This window comes from Triturus cristatus, chromosome 1_1 (assembly GCF_964204655.1).
Source record: "Triturus cristatus chromosome 1_1, aTriCri1.1, whole genome shotgun sequence".
NCBI classification, from domain to species: domain Eukaryota; kingdom Metazoa; phylum Chordata; class Amphibia; order Caudata; family Salamandridae; genus Triturus; species Triturus cristatus.
Genome location: NC_140579.1, coordinates 210367364 through 210388965, shown reverse-complemented (window position 1 = coordinate 210388965; position 21602 = coordinate 210367364). Strand labels below are relative to the sequence as shown.

Here is a 21602-nt window from a genome sequence, read left to right as displayed (position 1 = left end):
AAAGATGAGAATTTCTTTTTTAACTTTATTGAATTTCTGTGTGAAAAAAAGATTAAATATGTGTGGATTACAAAAGTTTTTTCCTGTTACTAATTTAGAATACTGTTTAAAAATATTTAGGAAAATACCTTTGATTTATTCTTGATGAGTAGTGTGGTTTATTTGGCAAAACGCTTTTTTTTGAAGTAGTCGTTTTTGTCACAGTTTTTAGAAGTTGTCTTTTAGAAAAAAAAAAACTTTTTGTGATGTATGAAAAATAATATATAATATAATTTAATAACCAATCATTTTCTAAAATAAACAATTTAGTTTATATCGTAGTAATGTTCAAATACACTTTGCTAATAGGTTGGTTTCTTTTTTAATTTAAAAATTCAAACTCAAACTTATTAGGTGCCGCGTTTTAAATTTTTCAAGTAAACATTTCTGTTATTTGTTTTAAACACTTACTTGTATTTCGGCAAATATTACTTCGTAGATGGAGTCGGGTCTTATCTTGGTGAAGAGGTCAGAGGTTCAGCTTTTGGCGTCTGGTCACTCTGGGAGTTGATAATCAACTGATTTTAAAATGGTGTGTTGGTTGTATTTATAGGTTTTAGCAAGTGTCATAGTTAATTTTATGAAATACAGCGTTGGTTATATTTTTTAATAACCTTTTATTTACTGTGGAAACGTATAATTAAAAATAGTATGTTAAGATGTGGTGTTTTCATTATTTTGGTTCGTTTTGGCATCCATTTTGGAAGTAGTGTTGTGGTATTAATTTCATGGAAAGTGTTGTAGGACAATTTGGAAACTACAATGTTTAAAATGGCGACTATGGTGCCAATTCCGATCCGGTAAAAAGCGGGTACGAACCGTCGGACGGAGCCTTTTCTCCGTCCGACTCGTACCCGGTGTGAAATCCATCCGAAAATGCAAGTACGATTCGGACGGAAACACCATTTCCGTTCGAATCGAACAAAACACCGACCGAACAGAATCGAAACACAATTCTGATCCGGAAAAGCGCCGACCTGACGTCGGTACACATCCAGCCTACGTTTCACGAACCAGGAAGTACGATTCGAACCGACGTCATCTCGCACGGAATATATTTACCGGCTGCCAAAAACTGCCGGGAAATCAGGACGACACACGCAAGGAGCAGCTGGACGCGACGAACAGACATGGACCCGAACCTACGTGCCATCCCTGCCCTCCTAGCAGTCCACCTGGCGTACAGGAACCGATGCAGACGCCGCAGAAGGTCAGCACAACAACCAGGGGCAAAGGGGGGGGCAGGGGCAGGACACACAACACCAACACATGGTACCAAATCATACATGGCCTGGACATACCTGACCATCAGGGCCTGGTCACCTCCAGGGGGTGGGGGCGTGGCCAGAAACGCATGCGTCCGCCACAGCGGAAGTGGATGGTCACGCGAACCGGTACGTACCCTACCCAGGCCGCAAGAGCGTGGGTACGGAACGTACCACGCGTCCCCCTACGTCACTACAACAATGGCGGTACGGCCCGTACCCACGTCAGAAAGGCCTGGGTACGGCTCGTACCAGCATTGCTGGGGTCATGTAGGGGTACGCGTGGTACGACCCGTAGCCACGCCCCCAAGGACTGTGTACGGTGCGGACCCCACGGCACCGCAACAATGGGGGGACACACCGTACCCACCCACCAAAGGCATGGGTACGGGCCGTACCCAGGCATGCAGAGCGTGGGTACGGGTATGTACGGACCGTACCCCCACCCCAGCAGTGTATGTACGCCCCGAACCCCCACCCGTGTATGTACGCCCCGAACCCCCACCCCAGCATTGTATGTACGCCCCGAACCCCCACCCGTGTATGTACGCACCGAACCACCACCCGTGTATGTACGCCCCAAACCCCCACCCGTGTATGTACGCCCCGAACCCCCACCCCAGCATTGTATGTACGCCCCGAACCCCCACCCGTGTATGTACGCACCGAACCACCACCCGTGTATGTACGCCCCAAACCCCCACCCGTGTATGTACGCCCCGAACCCCCACCCCAGCATTGTATGTACGCCCCGAACCCCCACCCGTGTATGTACGCACCGAACCCCCACCCCAGCATTGTATGTACGCCCCGAACCCCCACCCGTGTATGTACGCCCCGAACCCCCACCCCAGCATTGTATGTACGCCCCGAACCCCCACCCGTGTATGTACGCACCGAACCACCACCCGTGTATGTACGCACCGAACCCCCACCCGTGTATGTACGCACCGAACCCCCACCCCAGCAGTGTATGTACGACACGTACCCCCACCCGCGTATGCAAGGAGCGTACCCCCCACGCCAACAGTGTAAGTACGACACGTGCCCCCACCCGCGTATGCATGGAGCGAACCCACACCCGTGTATGTCATGAGCGTACATATTGTGAAATAGGAGAGGTGGGTGCAGAGTCCTCCCAGCAGTGCCCAGACACAGGAGGGGTGTGTGCAGAGTCCTCCCAGCAGTGCCCAGACACAGGAGGGGTGGGTGCCTGACACTCCCAGCAGTGCCCAGAGACAGGAGGGGTGGGTGCCTATCACTCCCAGCAGTGCCCAGACACAGGAGGGGTGGGTGCAGAGTCCTCCCAGCAGTGCCCAGAGACAGGAGGGTTGGGTGCAGAGTCCTCCCAGCAGTGTCCAGAGACAGGAGGGGTGGGTGCCTGACACTCCCAGCAGTGCCCAGAGACAGGAGGGGTGGGTGCCTGACACTCCCAGCAGTGCCCAGAGACAGGAGGGGTGGGTGCAGGGTCCTCCCAGCAGTGCCCAGAGACAGGAGGGGTGGGTGCCTATCACTCCCAGCAGTGCCCAGAGACAGGAGGGGTGGGTGCCTATCACTCCCAGCAGTGCCCAGACACAGGAGGGGTGGGTGCAGAGTCCTCCCAGCAGTGCCCAGAGACAGGAGGGGTGGGTGCCTATCACTCCCAGCACTGCCCAGACACAGGAGGGGTGGGTGCAGAGTCCCCCAGCAGTGCCCAGAGACAGGAGGGGTGGGTGCCTATCACTCCCAGCAGTGCCCAGAGACAGGAGGGGTGGGTGCAGAGTCCTCCCAGCAGTGCCCAGAGACAGGAGGGGTGGGTGCAGAGTCCTCCCAGCAGTGCCCAGACACAGGAGGGGTGGGTGCAGAGTCCTCCCAGCAGTGCCCAGAGACAGGAGGGGTGGGTGCCTATCACTACCAGCACTGCCCAGACACAGGAGGGGTGGGTGCAGAGTCCCCCAGCACTGCCCAGACACAGGAGGGGTGGGTGCCTATCACTCCCAGCACTGCCCAGACACAGGAGGGGTGGGTGCAGAGTCCCCCAGCAGTGCCCAGACACAGGAGGGGTGGGTGCAGAGTCCTCCCAGCAGTGTCCAGAGACAGGAGGGGTGGGTGCCTATCACTCCCAGCAGTGCCCAGACACAGGAGGGGTGGGTGCAGAGTCCCCCAGCACTGCCCAGACACAGGAGGGGTGGGTGCCTATCACTACCAGCACTGCCCAGACACAGGAGGGGTGGGTGCAGAGTCCCCCAGCACTGCCCAGACACAGGAGGGGTGGGTGCCTATCACTCCCAGCAGTGCCCAGAGACAGGAGGGGTGGGTGCAGAGTCCTCCCAGCAGTGCCCAGAGACAGGAGGGGTGGGTGCAGAGTCCTCCCAGCAGTGTCCAGAGACAGGAGGGGTGGGTGCCTATCACTCCCAGCAGTGCCCAGACACAGGAGGGGTGGGTGCAGAGTCCCCCAGCAGTGCCCAGACACAGGAGGGGTGGGTGCCTATCACTCCCAGCAGTGCCCAGAGACAGGAGGGGTGGGTGCAGAGTCCTCCCAGCAGTGCCCAGAGACAGGAGGGGTGGGTGCAGAGTCCCCCAACAGTGCCCAGACATAGGACAATATACCCCATCAACAAGTTCAGTGACCAACAAGGGTGATACCCCAGATGCAGGTGGAGCCATCGCTGAGCCAGCATGGCCATATTGAAAGGCAACCCTCACACATCCAGGAAATGTAGACACAGCACAGCACAGCATATGGGAGACACCCTGCAGGGAAAATGGCCGGCTCCACAGAGGATGGAACACACCTTGGGACAATGTCACCATACAGTGAGAGCAAACATGACCAAATACCATTGGCAGAGACCTCTGTGATGGCACGCAGATGGCAGGGTACACCCCATGAGCAGCACACTCCAACATTTCACAGACCCCTAACACATTATCACCACCCCAACTCAGGGAGCACCAGCACAAACAGCAAGTCCAGGAAAGCATCAGTGTGCAAAACCAAAAGAAAATGCTTTATTCAGCAGGAAAATATCTCTGAGAAAATGTCCACTATGTACAAGGGCCATGGGCCAGGCCAGCAGCAAAGTCCAGGGGGGTACACATCGGGACGTTTGTCCCCTAGCTTGCCTGCACAGTTCACATGTCCATTTCATCCACAGAAGAGGGGGCATCAGGGGGGAGGGTGGAAACAGGCACCGCAGGGACAGGAGGGGCAAGGGTAGGTGTTGTGGGTGCAGGGAGGGATGATTCCGCCACAGGGGGGGTGCCAGCGCCAAAGGTGGAGGACAGAATGGTGCTGCACACATTGGCAAGGTCCCCCAGCGACTCCCCCGCACCCAATCGAACCACAGGCCCCAAGGAGGGGGGGGGGCAGAGGGATGAGTCGCAGCGCCACTGGGGGAGGGTGTGGACAGGGTGGGGGACTCAACTCCCCTGGCCGGGTCCTGCCTCTACCGCTTGCGGGGTGGTGTCCTCCTGGGGTGGGGGGGGCACACTTGCAGTGGATGATGCTGTCACCGACTGTTGGCCAGGAGAGCTAAGGGGAGTGGATTTGGAGGGAGTGGGTTGTGTGGACTGCGGACTCCCACTGTGGCTGCGTGTTTTGTACGTTTCCCCCCCGACCCAGTGGGTGTGCCTTCCTCACCCTGTGTGTGCGTGACAGGAGGTGTGCGCTTCGACTTCCCTGGTGGTGTGGTGCCTGTGTCTGGTGGGGTGCATGCACGCTGACGTCTGGATGTGCGTGGGACAGGCACGGGAGTGGGAATTGTGGATGGGGCAGGGGTAGGGGGGGTAGGCAGCGCTGCAGGAGATCCAGTGCTGCAGTCAGTGTGGAGTCTATGGATCTCAGCAACTGCCGTTGGTCAGACTGCGCAGCCGACATGCCCTCCATGTATGCCTCCATCTGGGTCAGCACCTGGGTGTGGGCATGGAGGACATTTAGCATCGCAGTCTGACCAACCTGCAACTGCCTCAGGATGTCCACAGACTCCGCACTCACCGCAGCAGTGGTGACAGGGGCAGGGGGTGCGGTGCCTGTCAGGAAGGAGACATGTGGGGACCGAGCACGGAGGGAAGGGCCACGAGCAGGTGGGAGGCCGGTGATGGAAACTGAGGTGGCGGGGGGATGTGGAGGGCTGCCATCAGCTGGGTGGGCAGACTCCGCCACCTCTGGGAGCTCAGCCTCGGACCCGTCTGCGTCATAGTCTGTGTTGGCAGTCGACAGGTCCTCTGCCTCACTCCCTTCGGCCTCCGTGCCACTCCATGTGCCAGACAGGACAGCACTGCTGGCACTGGTGCTCAATCCCTCCTCTCGGTCCGTGCTAGTGTCTCCTTCCGTGTCCCCCGGCGATGCTGTGGGCAAGGTGAAGAGACAGGAGATAATCAGACACCTGTACACATATGTCACATGAGTCAAATATACATAGGTCACATTGCATAGCCTGAAAAGCAACAGGAGTAACACCTACAAAACAATGTACACATGTAGGCCATGGAACACACAGTTTGTCGACCCACCATGCCACTGAGACACAATGGAGAGCATGACACAACAGCAAATCACTGCACCTACATTTTTACAGAGGAGCCAGCCTCTGGGGACAAATGTGCACAGCATCTGCACCACACTGCGTCGTCAAAAAGGGATGAGCAGGAATCATATCCATTTACTCTTGCCACATGCTGCAAAGGCAATACATGAAACCATGCCAAACATGACTGGGTCACTGCACCTTGAGCGCATGTCCAGTCAAACATCACACACAGGCCACACCCAGCAAGGAGGATGAAGCTTCTGACATGTAGGCCTTGTACGCACAAACCACCCACACCTGAGACAATCTCATTGAGACGGAGAAAGTATGTACACCTCTTACTCTGGGATGAAAACACATGGCCTCCACTAATTCATGACTGTACACACACTGCCCCTGGTGCGCCTGTCCACACATCATTGACAGGCAAACATCATCAGATTGTCTTAACAACACACACAGGTAATGCCCACTGTGAGTATGCACAAGCAAAATGGGTCCCCCTGTACAGTGGACACATGTAGCAACCTGTAGGTCCTAACAGTTGAGTCCAGGGTACAATGCCACCCTACCCAACCCATGGCGAAGACACAGTGAATGGCCATATTGTTGGATGACGCACATGATACCTAGGAAGAGGTGCCCCAGGGCACAGTAGTGCCCACACTCCTCCATGGTCCAGGATGGACATGACTGCAAATTAAGCAACCGTCCCTGCACTTAGCAGGCCTCCCACTCAGGCACATCATGTCAGAGGGCACACAATTGGACATGCATGCTGGAAGGCTGTACATTTTGGAGACACACCCCTATGTCGTGATTCACAATCAGTGCCAAGTGACATGGACACCACAATGACTGAAATTGGCCAGGGCACACGCAAGGTCCCCAGACCTGTGACACATCACCGCCACACATGATGCTGCTAGCATTGGGCACCTGCATAAACTGCCTGCCTAAATAACCTTGTGCAAGAGTGGCTACAGACAGACCAGGGAACACATGGCAAGGAGGGGAAAGGAGGGAGTGAGAACAGCACTGGGCTACTTTGGGGAGAAGTTGACGCACTGCACAATCAAACCCTGGCAGTGTATCCATGCAACTGCGCACTTACATTGGCTGGGGACACACAACTGACACACATGTACCTACCCCCTTCCTGCTGCTGCTTCTCCTGTAGGCGCCTGTCCATATCGGGGAAGACCACCGCCAGCACACGCTTCTGGATGTGGGTCAGACGACGGCGCCCACGGTTCTTACGGCTCTCAGGTGAGTCCCCCAGCAGGACCCGTGCAATCCTCCTCGTCCAGCACCGGATGTCCTGCCAGTGTTTCCTCACCTGAGACAGGCCCCGCATCCGACCCTCTGTACCCCTCACGGCACTGACGGCTGTCCTCCAGATCTCCCCCTTGGCAATGGCGCCTACCTGTGAGGATGCAAAAGTGAGAATACATTAATCCACATGAGCAAAGACACAGAGACACACATATAGAACAATCCTCTTCATGAACAGGCCATGGTATGCATGCAACTCATTGCACCTTTGTCATAGGGACATAATCCACTGTGGAAGGCCAAATGCACTACGTGCCATTGAAAGTACACAGGTGGCATGAGGGGTACCACACACTCACTGACCAGGGATCACACTGTGCCTCACAGGCTACACCAGGATTATGTACAGCACCTCAAAGCAGTCACCTGCCCCAGCACACTGATGCTACCTCAGCAGAGTACACAGACACACACAGGCACAGGACAATCACATGGCATTGCCAACTGCGGGTACACACCTCACTCTGCCCATGTGCCAGTAGACGGGGGGTGTCACAGGTGTGGGGCTGGCTCAGCACGGCATGCACACAGCACTGCTCCCTGCTCACATCGGATGGGCAGGCTATATCCATCCCTCATGCAGCTTGTGTGCAACACTCCCCATATGCACTCACCCACATGACAGGGGACTTACACACACACCAATGTGCAGGGGACGAACACGGCCTTTGGACACTCACAGCACAGGTACACTGAACAAACACACATCCATGGGTACTGTCACCTGTCACACTGGGGGGAACACAGGATCACATCAGGACTGTGGAAACAACATCCCCAGGAGGAGTAGCCCGGCAGTATGTGGCATGCACCATGCATTCATTGTCACAGTAGGCACTATGCAAGTGAGGAGTGCACACAGGAAACACAGCATGCACTGCATGGGTGACATGAGGCCTTCCACACCCTGGGACCCACTCTAAACACCAGTGCATGTCTGTCACACATGGACACAATGCCAGAAGTCACTGTCACACAAAAGGGGCACAGTCTAAGCTAGTGGAGTCTGCACTCACCTGAACCCCTGGTCGACCATACAGGCTCTGGTACTGTGGGAGGATCACATCTATCAGGGCAAGGTTCTCCTCCTGGGTGAATGGCTGTGACCTCTCCACAGTCCTGGACATGGTGCCAGAGGAATCACTATCAGCAGCAGTGGTCATGGATGAATGGATGTGCAGGCAAGTGCTCTCTCATGGGACCTGGCTGGCTTATATCTGCCTGGCTGGCCTGTTCATGTACAGGAGTACAGATTGATTGGTCAGTCACATTTGCATCCTACGTTTCATCCAATCCCTTCAAACCTACCCCAGTGTGTGGCTTTGCATGGTTTCAGTTTTGATGATGATGTCAAGTCAACATCCACTTTGCAACAATGTAGATTCTTGCAAACTGACTTCTGCTGGGCACCTGGTGCTCAAATTCAAAAATCAAACTCGGTCTCCATGGCAACCATCATGCATTTAGGCCCTTATACTTGTCCCTCATGTGTCCCCTATGTGTTTTCATACATGTACACACAGGTACGGTGCATTCCACGCCCTAGGGCACCCCAAAAGCAGTGATACGGACCGGACAAGCGCTTGTACGGTCCGGATCACAACATGGGCGCTGGCGTATGCGTACGCCACAGTAGTACGGACCGGACAAGCGCTTGTACGGTCCGGATCACAACATGGGCGCTGGCGTATGCGTACGCCACAGTAGTACGGACCGGACAAGCGCTTGTCCGGTCCGTACTACTGTGGCGTACGCATACGCCAGCGCCCATGTTGTGATCCGGACCGTACAAGCGCTTGTCCGGTCCGTACTACTGTGGCGTACGCATACGCCAGCGCCCATGTTGTGATCCGGACCGTACAAGCGCTTGTCCGGTCCGTACTACTGTGGCGTACGCATACGCCAGCGCCCATGTTGGCCCAGGGACCCTATACACGCCCTTAGAGCGTATGTACGGTGCGTTCCACACCTGTCAGTGGTGACAGGCGGCACACAGACAGGAATGGAGCGTCAGATTTTGCCAAGGGTGGACACCAATGCATTGTCTGTGCAATACCACATGTGTGTGACACAGGTGTGTCAGGATGTGATGTGGCACATTACCCCTGAGGTGTGGGCAAAGCATATGTACGATGAGCTGTGTACACATGTCGTGTGTGATGGTGCGCATTGTGCCACACATCCCCTCCACTCCTTTGACATGTGTGCATGTCGTACACACTAGTAGAGCCATGAGTCACTTGCATGTCCCAGTCACGGACACCCGCACCTGTCCCCTGATGCCAGGTACACGGAATATTACACATGACATGTGAATGGCTGCGTTGCACGCTGCAACCATGTCATGTGTGTGGCATGTGTTTCCATGATTTTGCTGTAGGTGTGTGGTCCAATGCATCAGCAGTTGCTGCTACCAACATGTGTCTGTGTGTAGATGGCCATGGCACACTGTTCCGCACACCAGCCCACATATGTGATCTGCCATGAGGTGTGTATGTATGCAACTACACGGAGTATCAAAACAAGTACATATCCACATGCTCTCAATGTATGTATGTTCTGTCTCGACATGTACTCCTCCAAGGCAATGTGTGTGGCCTGTCCTTTTCCTATAACATGTGACCAGTGCATATCGCATACACCAACCTGTCTGTACCATACGCATCCTACTTCTGCACATGTGTGGATGTCTGTGAATCCTGTGATGCGTGTGCATGTTCACTTACACTGGCCCACAGCTAGTCTCATGCCATGTCATCGTGTGCTTGCCCCACTCCGTTAGTGGCTGTCCCTTGGTAGGAGTGTCACCTGCCTGGCGTACGTGTCCAGGAAATGTGGCACAGACCTGACTCAGAATGTGGCATTTGTGTATTGGCTGTTTAACATGTGCTCAGTGCATTGACAATGTCGTTGTACAGTGCTCACTCTTCGGTGTTCCTTCCATTTCACTGCAGGGCTCCGCCTCTCCCTCGACGTATGCCAGACCTGGCTGCCCTGCATGAACGGGACTGTATACTCCGCTACAGATTCGGCCAACGGTTGATTGATGAGTTGACTGGCCGGCTGGAAGCACACCTCCTCCCGCGCCACAGGTATCCCAGTGCACTGACACCCAAGTTGAAGGTGATGACAGCCCTACATTTCCTTGCCACGGGTACGTTCCAACATACCATTGCTGACGTCGGGGGCATGTCCCAGACGATGTTCAGCCGTGTTCTGCATGATTTCTTAGAGGCTATGTTGGTTCACCTGGATGAGTACATTAAATTCCCAATTCGTGAGCAGTTGACAGGTGTCAAGCGTGAGTTCTATGCCCTGGGAGGGATGCCCCATGTCATTGGGTCCATAGATGGGACACATGTTGCGTTGGTACCACCACAGGCACAGGAGGTGGTGTATAGGAATCGCAAACATTATCACTCCATTAATGCCCTTGTGGTGTGTCTGTCCAACATGGTGATTTCACATGTCTGTGTTCACTTTCCAGGATCAGCACACGATGCCTTCATCATGAGGCGTAGCAGGCTGCCTGAAATGATGCTGCAGCTGCGGAACGAGCGAGCATGTATTGTTGGTGGGTAGACTCTGGCAGTTCAGTGTTTGGCGTCATCTTCCAATCTCACTGCCTGTGCTGACACACTTCTGTCCATGATGTTTCCTTGTAGGGGACGCTGGCTATCCCAACATGCCATGGCTGATGACGCCTGTCCGCAACCCCAGCACGGCTGCCGAGCACCGCTACAACAACGCCCATGGGCGGACCAGGAGAGTCATTGAGAGGACGTTTGGACTTCTGAAGAGCCGATTCCGGTGCCTCCACAAGACCGGCGGAGCACTCCCATATGCCCCGGTGAAGGTGTGCAAGATCATCATCGTCTGCTGCATGCTGCACAACATGGCAGTGGAGGAAGCTGTTCCACTCATACTGGATCAAGATGACCAGGACCATCCACCCATGGAGGATGAAGGGCTTGGTGACGGGGCAAGTGATGTGGAGGAGCAGGAGGCTGTGGAGGACATGCGGAGTCGGCTCATACGCGACTTCTTTGCTTAGTGGTGAGTTCCAGTGTCTGAGTGTGCACGCATTGGGCCGTGTGTGGCATGTGTTGCAATGTGTGTGTCCATCTGCATGTCTGCCAAGTGAGTCAGTGGTGTGTATTGAAGTGTCACTCGAGTGATGGCGCAATGGAAGGATGTTGTCCGAGAGTCATCATTGTCACCTGTCATGTTGACAACATGATACGTGTTGAGTACATGCTTGCGGATGTGCTCCTTTGGGCTGACTCCTTGTGTGTCTCTCTTCCACAGGTCCATGGGCATGCTGTCTGCTGGTGGCATTGTTGTGCTCCTGCTACTCCTCATGAACACAGCAACATGTGCTGATTCTGCGTCACATGCACGGGCAAGTTTGGAAATCTCCTTAGGGTAAGGGATGCCTCACGGCGTTTTGGGTGTGTAAATTGTTTGTAGTCTGTGTGCACTTCTCCTGTTCATGTGTGGTCAATTTGCATACATGTGGATCCTACATGGGGAACATGACATGGGGCAGGCTTCACCTGGAGCCATGGTCAGACTTGTTGACTGTCATGTGTCAGGGGATTGGGGATTGTGATGAGGCCATCAATGTGTGTAACACTGGCCTCGGAAACATACAGGTTGCACCGGGTTGACATGGTGTGTGATTGCCCCATCAGGGCCTCAATGGTGTATAGCAGCCTCTCCGTGGCAGCAGGGGGTGTTTAGCTGTTATCCGTCACTTGTGTGCCAGTTCAATGGAATACCAGCATCTGTGTTGCAATGGGGGGTGCCAGTGTTGCTCCCACATGTTCATCCACATGACCTGTGTATGTGTTGACAGAGTATCATTGTCATTCCAACACACATGACTAATACATTTCTCCCTCTGTCTCCAGGGTGCCTCTTCTCTGTCAATGGTGGCCTGTTGCCACTGTGCATGCGGCATGTCTGGCATAGTTTTCAGAGGTGGTGCATATGTGTCTATGTGTAGAGTAGCAAGATGCTAGCGGTTTTTCAGGGATTGGAATCTGTATTATGCACAAGATGCACAGTTCCATCCACCTCAAGGCAAGAGAGACCATCCCCCAGGGCAACTACAACATCCGTGTCTAATCCTACCCTGCAGTCTACGGACATGTGCCTTACAACTCCCATGATACTTGTCCATATCCGGAGTGCATCTGCACAGCTCTGCTACTGCATCGGGCAACCAGGCCACATCAACGTCCAAACGGGATGGGGGGAATGATTCACAGCCAGCTGCAGGATGACCTTCTCGATCCACGCCCACACTCATGATGCAGCCCACAACCCCAACACAACCATGTGGCACTGTGATCCAAAACTGCATTCTGGCATCTCCATGCATCCAACCTTGGCCTAGCCACCATTCTCAACATCCGCCTGACGCAAGCATGCAGGACATGGTAGGGACACATGTCTAGACATACCTGGGAGCGGCAAGCCAGGTCACTCCACATGATCCCTGACCTCTGTGCATGACTGTTGCTCCCCTAAATGTGTCTGTAGCCACAGTTGTGCGGGAACCACTCAGCAGGTTGGGCCCAGCACAGGTGAGTATGGTACTCCATGTCTGTATCAGATGATACATTGGGACCCATGTGTGTCCTGGGCAAGACTGAGACCCCACGGTTTGGATGGTTGGAGTTAATTCTGAGATCAGGCATGCTTTGACTTTACGACACACACATGTATTGTAATAATGCAGAATCACGGCATCATCTTGTAATTGTGATTAATTTATTTGTGGTGGGGTACGGGTTTGTGGGGATGACAAGAGGTGCACTGCGGGAGTGTAGAATCCAAAGTTCACTGGGCGAGTTGGTATCCTTGCCGTAGCAAATTATGAGAGTCCATGCCACAGTCTTCGTCAACATAGGTCAGACAGTGACCAGCAAGTCCATGTGGCAGAGAATGTCATGTGCTGCTATTGGGCCAGAGGGCCAGGTGCCAGGCCAGGTGACCTGGGAGATGGTGATGTTCTGCTGACTCTCACAGTCTTTTTCGTGGACGACCAACCTTCCTGCGGGGACCCTCGGAAGCAGGCCGTGACGATGTCTGTGACGCTCCGTCGGATGAATCCTCCTCCTCCTGACCCCTCCCTGTGTCTGGTAATGGCCTTCGCCTGGTGCCACAGGGAGGGTTGCCCATGTTGTCGGCAATCCGACGGAGTACACCGGTCATTTGGGTTTGCACCGCCACGAGCTCAGCCTGTCTATCCTCCATCCTTCCTTGGTGTTGCAGTTGACAGGCATGTTGCTGGGCCTGCAGGGTCTTCATCTCCTCGAGGGTCCCCTTGATGTCATTGAGGGTGGACGCAATCTGGTCCATGCCCCTGGTGTCACGCCGGTATGTATCCAGGATGTTGCTGACCTGGGACACTACCGGGTCCTGAGCTCCCTGGTCAGGTTCGCGCCTCCGCCGTCCTCCACTCCCGCCACCCCTGCCCACGTGCACCTGGCCTGCCGTTGTGGGCGCATCGGGTCTCCGGGACCCCTGAGGGATGGCATCTGCGTTGCCGCCTGCCTCCTCCTGGGTGCCCGGAGGACCGTGTCCCTCCTGGGCAGACTGGCTGGGTGGTCGTGTGCGGGCAGGGCTCCTGGACGTCTCCTGGGATGTGGCAGGAATGGGGGTGGTGGTTGGCACAGTTGTACCTGACGCAGGTGCTGCAGGTGGTTGGACACCAGAGGGGCCAGGTTGGTCTGGGTCATCCACGGAGTGGTGAGAGTCGTCGCTGGCGGTGGGGTCCTCATCCCGCAGAGCCTGGTCCTGTGAGACTTCCCCCCCCAGTGTTGGGGGGTGATCGACGACGTTGACCTGTGTGTGAGAGAGACAATGTTAACAGTGTTACATGTGGCATCCATGTTTCATGCATTTCTGATTTGGCACTCTTCCTCTGGGTAGTTGGATCTGTCTTGCATTCCTCTCACAGTGCACTTGTGCATGGGTATGTCCCTTGGCCACAGCTGTCAGGGCTTTACGCATGTGTGACACAATCTTAGTTGATGCATCTATTTGGGTACACAGTCAGCAGTGTGGTGTGCGGGCGTAGCGAGCCATGCAGAGGCGCCTTACGTGTTGCACTGTACGTGGCCAAATGGTGTTTTGCCAAGGCAATTTGATGATGCAGGTAGGTGACTGAAGCATTTGTGACAGGGTTCTTACCGACACAGTGGGTGGGTATACTGGGTGTGTGGTTAGGTCTGTGCCTGCAGCACGGATGGACTCGTGCACAGATTGACACATGGACCGGTCTTCATCTACGGTAGGGGGGGGTTGAGGCACTGCCAGACCTTGTCTGCATGCACACAGTCCACCGGCTGACGAGTGGACATGGCCACACCACCCAAGGGTGATTTAGTCTCCCTGTGTCTCCCTTCCTCCCTCCCTCTGTCACCCTCCTCCCTCTGTCGGTCTCCCTCTGTCACCCTACTCCCTCCCTCTGTCTGTCTCCCTGTGTCCCCCTCTGTCTCCTTCCCTCTCATTCCCCCTCTCCCTCCCTCTATTTGTCACCCTCTGTCACCTCAGGCCAGCTTCCTGGGCACACACAGTTAGCCGGTCTTTGAATGGCCATTGGCTTGTTCATGTGAGTTAGTTCCTGTTCTCCGGGCACCCATTGGGCAGTGTGTCTGAGTGTAGGCTGCTGCTGTGGCGGTGTGTGCTGAGACTCTATCAGAGCGATGCATCTTCATTGTCTGCTGTTATGTGCAAATTGTGCCTTCAGACCCATGTCATCCTGCAAGGCGGCCACCATTTGCAGGCAAGACAGTACTGTGTGGGTACACACAGTTTGTATGGCTGTGCCCTGGGCCATATGGGCTGAGGGCATTGTTGTGTGCTTGTGAGTTGCTCAATGTTAGTTTTGATGCCCCCACTCTCAGCATCGGCCACATCCTGTGTTGTGTTGGTGTTTTGTGTGGCCTGTGACTTGGCATGGCCCTGATTGGTGCATGGGGCATGGAGGCGCTAGTGGCATGTGTGTGTTTGTGGAGTGTGGTTGTGTCCGGTGGTGGCTTGGGGGGGTGGCGTGCATGATTGATTGTGTATGGCATCCCCCCCATGTGAGGTGAGTTGTTTGTGTACTCACCAGGGTCTGGGAGTCCTGGTAGTCCGTGTAGTCCCTCCACCGCCAGCGTGGACATCACATTCTCCTCCCAGGGATGGTATTGTACCGGTCTGGGGGGCGGCCCTCCTCCAGTGATGTTCCCCTGGTTGTGATTGTCAGTCATCTTCCTCTTGACCGTCCTCCGCAGATCGTACCACCTGGATTGGCACTCGTGCCTGGTCCTTCTGGTGGACCCAACAGCATTCACAGAATCGACAATCCTCTGCCACATGGCCGATTTTTCGGATATGCTGGTCTGTCTGACCAATGTTCCAAAGAGCTGTGGCTCGACTCTGAGGATTTCGTCGACAAGGATCTCCAGCTCCTCCTTTGTGAACTTTGGATTCTTGGTTGTGGACATGGCGTGGGGTGTGGGTGTGGATGGTTGTGGGGGTGTGGGTGTGGATGGTTGTGGGTGTGTGAGTGAGGTAGTGGAGGTGTGTGTGTGAATGTGATGAGGGGGTGTTTGTGTAGGTGGTTGTGTGAAGGTATGCAAGTGTGAGGTTCAAGTATGGTGGTGTGGGTCGTCTGTGGGCTCTGGCAGCAGTGGGTCTGTTGCAAAGGCTCATGGTTTGTGTGTGTGGTCCATTTTTATTGGTCCATTTGTGGGTGTGGCTGTGTTTGAATTTTGTGTGGGTGTGTTATGAGGAGTGGTCGTGTTTTGGGCCTCTGTTTGGCAGTTTGGCAGTTGCAGGTCAGTGTATGTGATGTTTGTGGGGTTGTTGGGCATGTTTGGTGGTGTGGGGAAACTCTAATTGACTCTCCTTGTGTAAATATGGTTTGTCCTGGTTCAGTACGTGTGTTTTTGGCGTCAGTACGGTCCGTACATGCACTGGTGGGGGTACGGTCCGTACATTCCCTGGTAGGGTGTGGGTACGGGCCGTACTTCCACGGGTGGGGGTTCGGTGCGTACATACACGGGTGGGGGTTCGGGGCGTACATACACGGGTGGTGGTTCGGTGCATACATACGCGGGTGGGGGTTCGGTGCGTACATACACTGCTGGGGTGGGGGTTCTGTGCGTACATACACGGGTGGTGGGTCGGGGCGTACATACACGGGTGGGGGTTCGGGCGTACATACACTGCTGGGGTGGGGGTTCGGTGCGTACATACACGGGTGGTGGTTCGGTGCGTACATACACGGGTGGGGGTTCGGGGCGTACATACACTGCTGGGGTGGGGGTACGGGCCGTACTTCCACGGGTGTGGGTACGGTCCGTACATACACGGGTGGTGGTTCGGTGCGTACATACACGGGTGGGGGTTCGGGGCGTACATACACTGCTGGGGTGGGGGTTCGGGGCGTACATACACGGGTGGGGGTTCGGGGCGTACATACAATGCTGGGGTGGGGGTTCGGTGCGTACATACACGGGTGGTGGTTCGGTGCGTACATACACGGGTGGGGGTTCGGGGCGTACATACACTGCTGGGGTGGGGGTTCGGTGCGTACATACACTGCTGGGGGTTCGGTGCGTACATACACGGGTGGGGGTTCGGGGCGTACATACACTGCTGGGGTGGGGGTTCGGGGCGTACATACACGGGTGGGGGTTCGGGGCGTACATACACGGGTGGGGGTTCGGGGCGTACATACACTGCTGGGGTGGGGGTACGGGCCGTACTTCCACGGGTGTGGGTACGGTCCATACATACACGGGTGGTGGTTCGGTGCGTACATACACGGGTGGGGGTTCGGGGCGTACATACACTGCTGGGGTGGGGGTTCGGTGCGTACATACACGGGTGGGGGTTCGGTGCGTACATACACGGGTGGGGGTTCGGGGCATACATACACTGCTGGGGTGGGGGTTCGGGGCGTACATACACGGGTGGGGGTTCGGGGCGTACATACACGGGTGGGGGTTCGGGGCGTACATACACTGCTGGGGTGGGGGTACGGGCCGTACTTCCACGGGTGTGGGTACGGTCCGTACATACACGGGTGGTGGTTCAGTGCGTACATACACGGGTGGGGGTTCGGGGCGTACATACACTGCTGGGGTGGGGTTCGGGCGTACATACATGGGTGGGGGTTCGAGGCGTACATACACGGGTGGGGGTTCGGGGCGTACATACACGGGTGGGGGTTCGGGGCGTACATACACTGCTGGGGTGGGGGTTCGGTGCGTACATACACGGGTGGTGGTTCGGTGCGTACATACACGGGTGGGGGTTCGGGGCGTACATACACTGCTGGGGTGGGGGTACGGGCCGTACTTCCACGGGTGTGGGTACGGTCCGTACATACACGGGTGGTGGTTCGGTGCGTACATACACGGGTGGGGGTTCGGGGCGTACATACACTGCTGGGGTGGGGGTTCGGTGCGTACATACACGGGTGGGGGTTCGGGGCGTACATACACGGGTGGGGGTTCGGGGCGTACATACACAGGTGGTGGTTCGGTGCGTACATACACGGGTGGGGGTTCGGGGCGTACATACACTGCTGGGGTGGGGGTTCGGGGCGTACATTCCCTGGTGGGGTGTGGGTACGGGCCGTACTTCCACGGGTGTGGGTACGGTCCCTACATACACGGGTGGGGGTTCGGGGCGTACATACACTGCTGGGGTGGGGGTTCGGTGCGTACATACACAGGTGGTGGTTCGGGGCGTACATACACGGGTGGGGGTTCGGGGCGTACATGCACTGCTGGGGTGGGGGTTCGGTGCGTACATACGCGGGCGGGGGGGTGGTGGGGTGTTCGGCGCGTATGCGGGCACATGTCTCCATGGTTGCTATGGGAGTTCGGTTCGGACGGTGTTTTTTGCGTACGGTTGTGAAATGGGGAGGACGGGAGGGATCGTACTTGCGCAGTCGGACTTTATTTTTCCGCACGGTGGGTTTTTCGACCGGGGACGTGTCGGTGACTTTTCCCGACCCGAGGACGTGTGGGGAAATCTTCCCAATGCGATTCGTATGGACTTTTTTCCGTTCGAATCGTACTTGGCAGTTTGTACGCTACTTTGACGATTCGGACGGAAAAAAATCCGGATACGAGTCGGACGGGGAATTTTTTTACCGGATCGGAATTGGCACCTATGTGTGTGTTATACTTGTTTTTTTCACCAATACTTATTTAGTGAATTAGTTATATTTTGAAAGTATATAATATTTAATAAATGTTTGCGTATGTCAATTTTAGAAAATTGAAAATAAATGAGTATTAATTTTAATACTCGAGTATTAATTTTAATAAATGTTTTGTATTTCATTACATTAACGTTCCGTTTTCTCTACATTTTAAAACACTTCCCCACCCAAAAACCCCTTATTTCCCTGCATCCCGTGCCAGGTTTTATTTTACAAAAAGTAAAAAAAAAACATATTGATGCGTTGTAATGGTATGCGTTATATATGAATTCGTTGTAATAGTACATTACAACTAATAACACTATATCGCGTTGTAACAGTATTCGTTGTAACAACACGCGTTGTAAAGGTATTGGCGTTGTAAAAATTGCGTTGTAAAGGCATGCGTTGTAATAGTATGCGTTGTAACGTCATACATCCGCTTAGGGGAGTGCCTCATCTCCAAAATGTCTCCTGTATTAATCTCTTCAAGTTAGTGTCCCCGCACTCCCCCTGGTATTTTGGAGGGGAAGGAGAAGAGCTGGAGGAACTAGAGGAAGACTCAGTACCGTGCTTCCTTTTCCTGATATGCTGCCTTGTGATCTCGTATCAGGAAAAATAACAGATAACAGCACTGCAACACAAACCTGTAGAAATAAATACAACCGCTATGCAGTACTTACCCCAGGCATAAATACTTCCCTACCGCCAAAAAACTTCAAGTAACATGACCCCAGGCCAGCCCAGGCATGCCCTCCAAGACCAGCGTGCCTGGACCCAGCCTGTATGTCCTTAACGTAGTCCCTCGGAAACAAGCCAGGCACCGCCGGAGCACTCCCTACCAAGCTCTGACATGCCTAACCAAGACCCCCAGCATCTGCCAATCAGGCCCAGCTGTCAGGCAGACAGGACCATGACCCGGAAACTCCCCTGCCACCAAGTGAGGGACTTCTGCCTGCCGCAGACCAGGACATGTATAATACGAAGTAGACAGCCGCAACAGGATCCACACACAGACCGCTACTCCCACCTAGCAGGATTAGCTCAGCACACCCATGCATACATGCCAACATGTTAGGATAGGGACGTGGGAGATATAAAATAAAAAACCGGGAGAATGAAAATTCCCCATTGACTTCTATTGTAGAAAATGCAATTTCAGGCAGGAAAACAGCTAAAATAAAGCGGTTTTTGGCTTGAAAAATTGGTAGTCTCCTGCCTGAATCGGTACTGTTGGGTGTAAAAGGTAATGGCGCTCATATGATAATCACCTATTTATCTTCTTTTACAATAATCAACCTTGTGGTGCATCCAAAAAGATTTTGGGGAAGGGAACACCCAACTTCCCAAAGCTCAATCCTAAGGATTGATTTAAACAGTTAAATGAACTTTGAGGAGCACACAACTTATACAACGCTATTCAGCAATATCAAAACACCAATCCAAACACAATTCAAATGATTTCTTATTAATCGTCTTCTTTTTAATTCTGTTAGTTCCAATCCCTTGTGCCAACGCGTTTCACCGTGGTCGGGATAAAACCTACGGTTTCTTCAGGGCTTCAAATTTCAAAAGTGCTTGTCTCTGAAGGTGTCCGTTCATACAGCGTAATTATCAACGCTTCGGCTCTGAGCAAGAGCAATAGTCTGGCTTTTAGTATCCAACCATAAATTAATCACCATTGAAGTTTTGTCCAAATATCAACGACACTTCCAATCTTTAAGTCAAATTAGTCTGAACTCATCCTTTCCCCAATCCAACTGCATATATCAATTACTCCGGATTGGAACTAACAGAATTAAAAAGAAGACGATTAATAAGAAATCATTTGAATTGTGTTTGGATTGGTGTTTTGATCCTGCCTGAATCGGGTCTATTGGCATGTATGCCTTTGTCCCATTCCGTCAGAGACAGAAAAAAGACAGAACGAATGCTGGGTAAGGTACTTACCCAGCATTCCTGCAGTTCTTTTTTCTGTCTTCTTTCGATTATGTACTCCTGGTGGGAGGGGTAGGAGGAACCAGCATTTCTTGTGGGGTTTTTTCTGTCGGGGAGATGCTAGATCTCCATAAGTAATGAATGAGATGACGACCTAGGGACCTTAGGGTAATATATAGTAACTCTGTGCCCCGGGACAATAACTGCAGCATCAGAATTGCCAGATAAAACTCCGTGGACCTCGTAATTACAACCTAAGTTGACACAGTAGTACTCACAGCAAAAGTAGCATATCCTACTTTATTTCCGCTGATTCCCTGTTGCCCAATCAGGCCCTAAATCTGTAAAAAAAACAAAAACAAAAAAATATTAAAGGTCTAATGGCTCAGTGTCCCATGGCTTAGTGTCACCTTCTGTTTAAATTTGCCACTGTCCCATGTTCACCCTAGTACACTGAGACAATAAGCCCCCGATTACGAGTTGTGCAGAGCAGAATTATCGTGTGGCATTCCGCTCTGCACGAAAAATGTGGAGAACTGGAAATGCCACCCACCCCCACAAACCCTGCATAATTATTCCCCATTCATAGGAAATAAGATGCAGAGAATATGACTGACATCAGACATTCTGGCCAACCAGAATCGCTGTGTAGAATTCTGCATTACTGATGCGCAGCCTTAAGTGTCACCTTATGCGCTAAAAAAAAGCACTAGATTCCCCTATCCGAGAATGCCTTGTGAGTCTTGCTGGTCACGGGAATGGAACTCAAACAAGGAAAACTCCATGTGGATTAGAGCTGCTGCTTTTTTTTCTTTAGTTTTCAAAAACGAACTCCCCCTTTGAAAGTTTATTTCAGAAAAGCAAAAACATTTGACAAACAACGTGATGCCCACTTTGGCAAAGTCTTCTGCCTTGAAGCATTCTGAAGGTAGCGAGATCCCCCTCGAGGCAGGAGAGGATCTCACAATGGGGCAGGCAATCCACAGCCTAGGAAGACGTTGTATTAGCCTGCTCTGATCCGGATGGACACCTGCTAAGAGCTTGATTTTGATTTTGGGGTTTTGCTCTATCATGGCGACTGAGTAAAGCACTCATGTCCCTGACTGCGTCCCCACCTGCCTGGTTTTGAGATGTCCACTAGCCCAGCGGACACTCTAGTATTGGCAGGAACCACCTTCACAGCGGTTCCGTCAATGCATTGTAAGTTTGACGGATAGCTCTGTCAACATGAAGAAGCCCTGCGGCAAACATCATTTTTGTTTATTTTCCAAAACACAAACCCTAAGTGAAATTTTG

At 53.5% G+C, this 21602-nt stretch overlaps 1 protein-coding gene across 3 annotated transcripts in view; it reads left to right on the top strand.

Annotated features, from left to right (window-relative positions):
- Positions 1–21602, top strand: part of CDK18 (cyclin dependent kinase 18) — a 1155230-nt gene that overhangs the window by 1086680 nt on the left and 46948 nt on the right. The gene's annotated exons all lie outside the window — the stretch shown is intronic.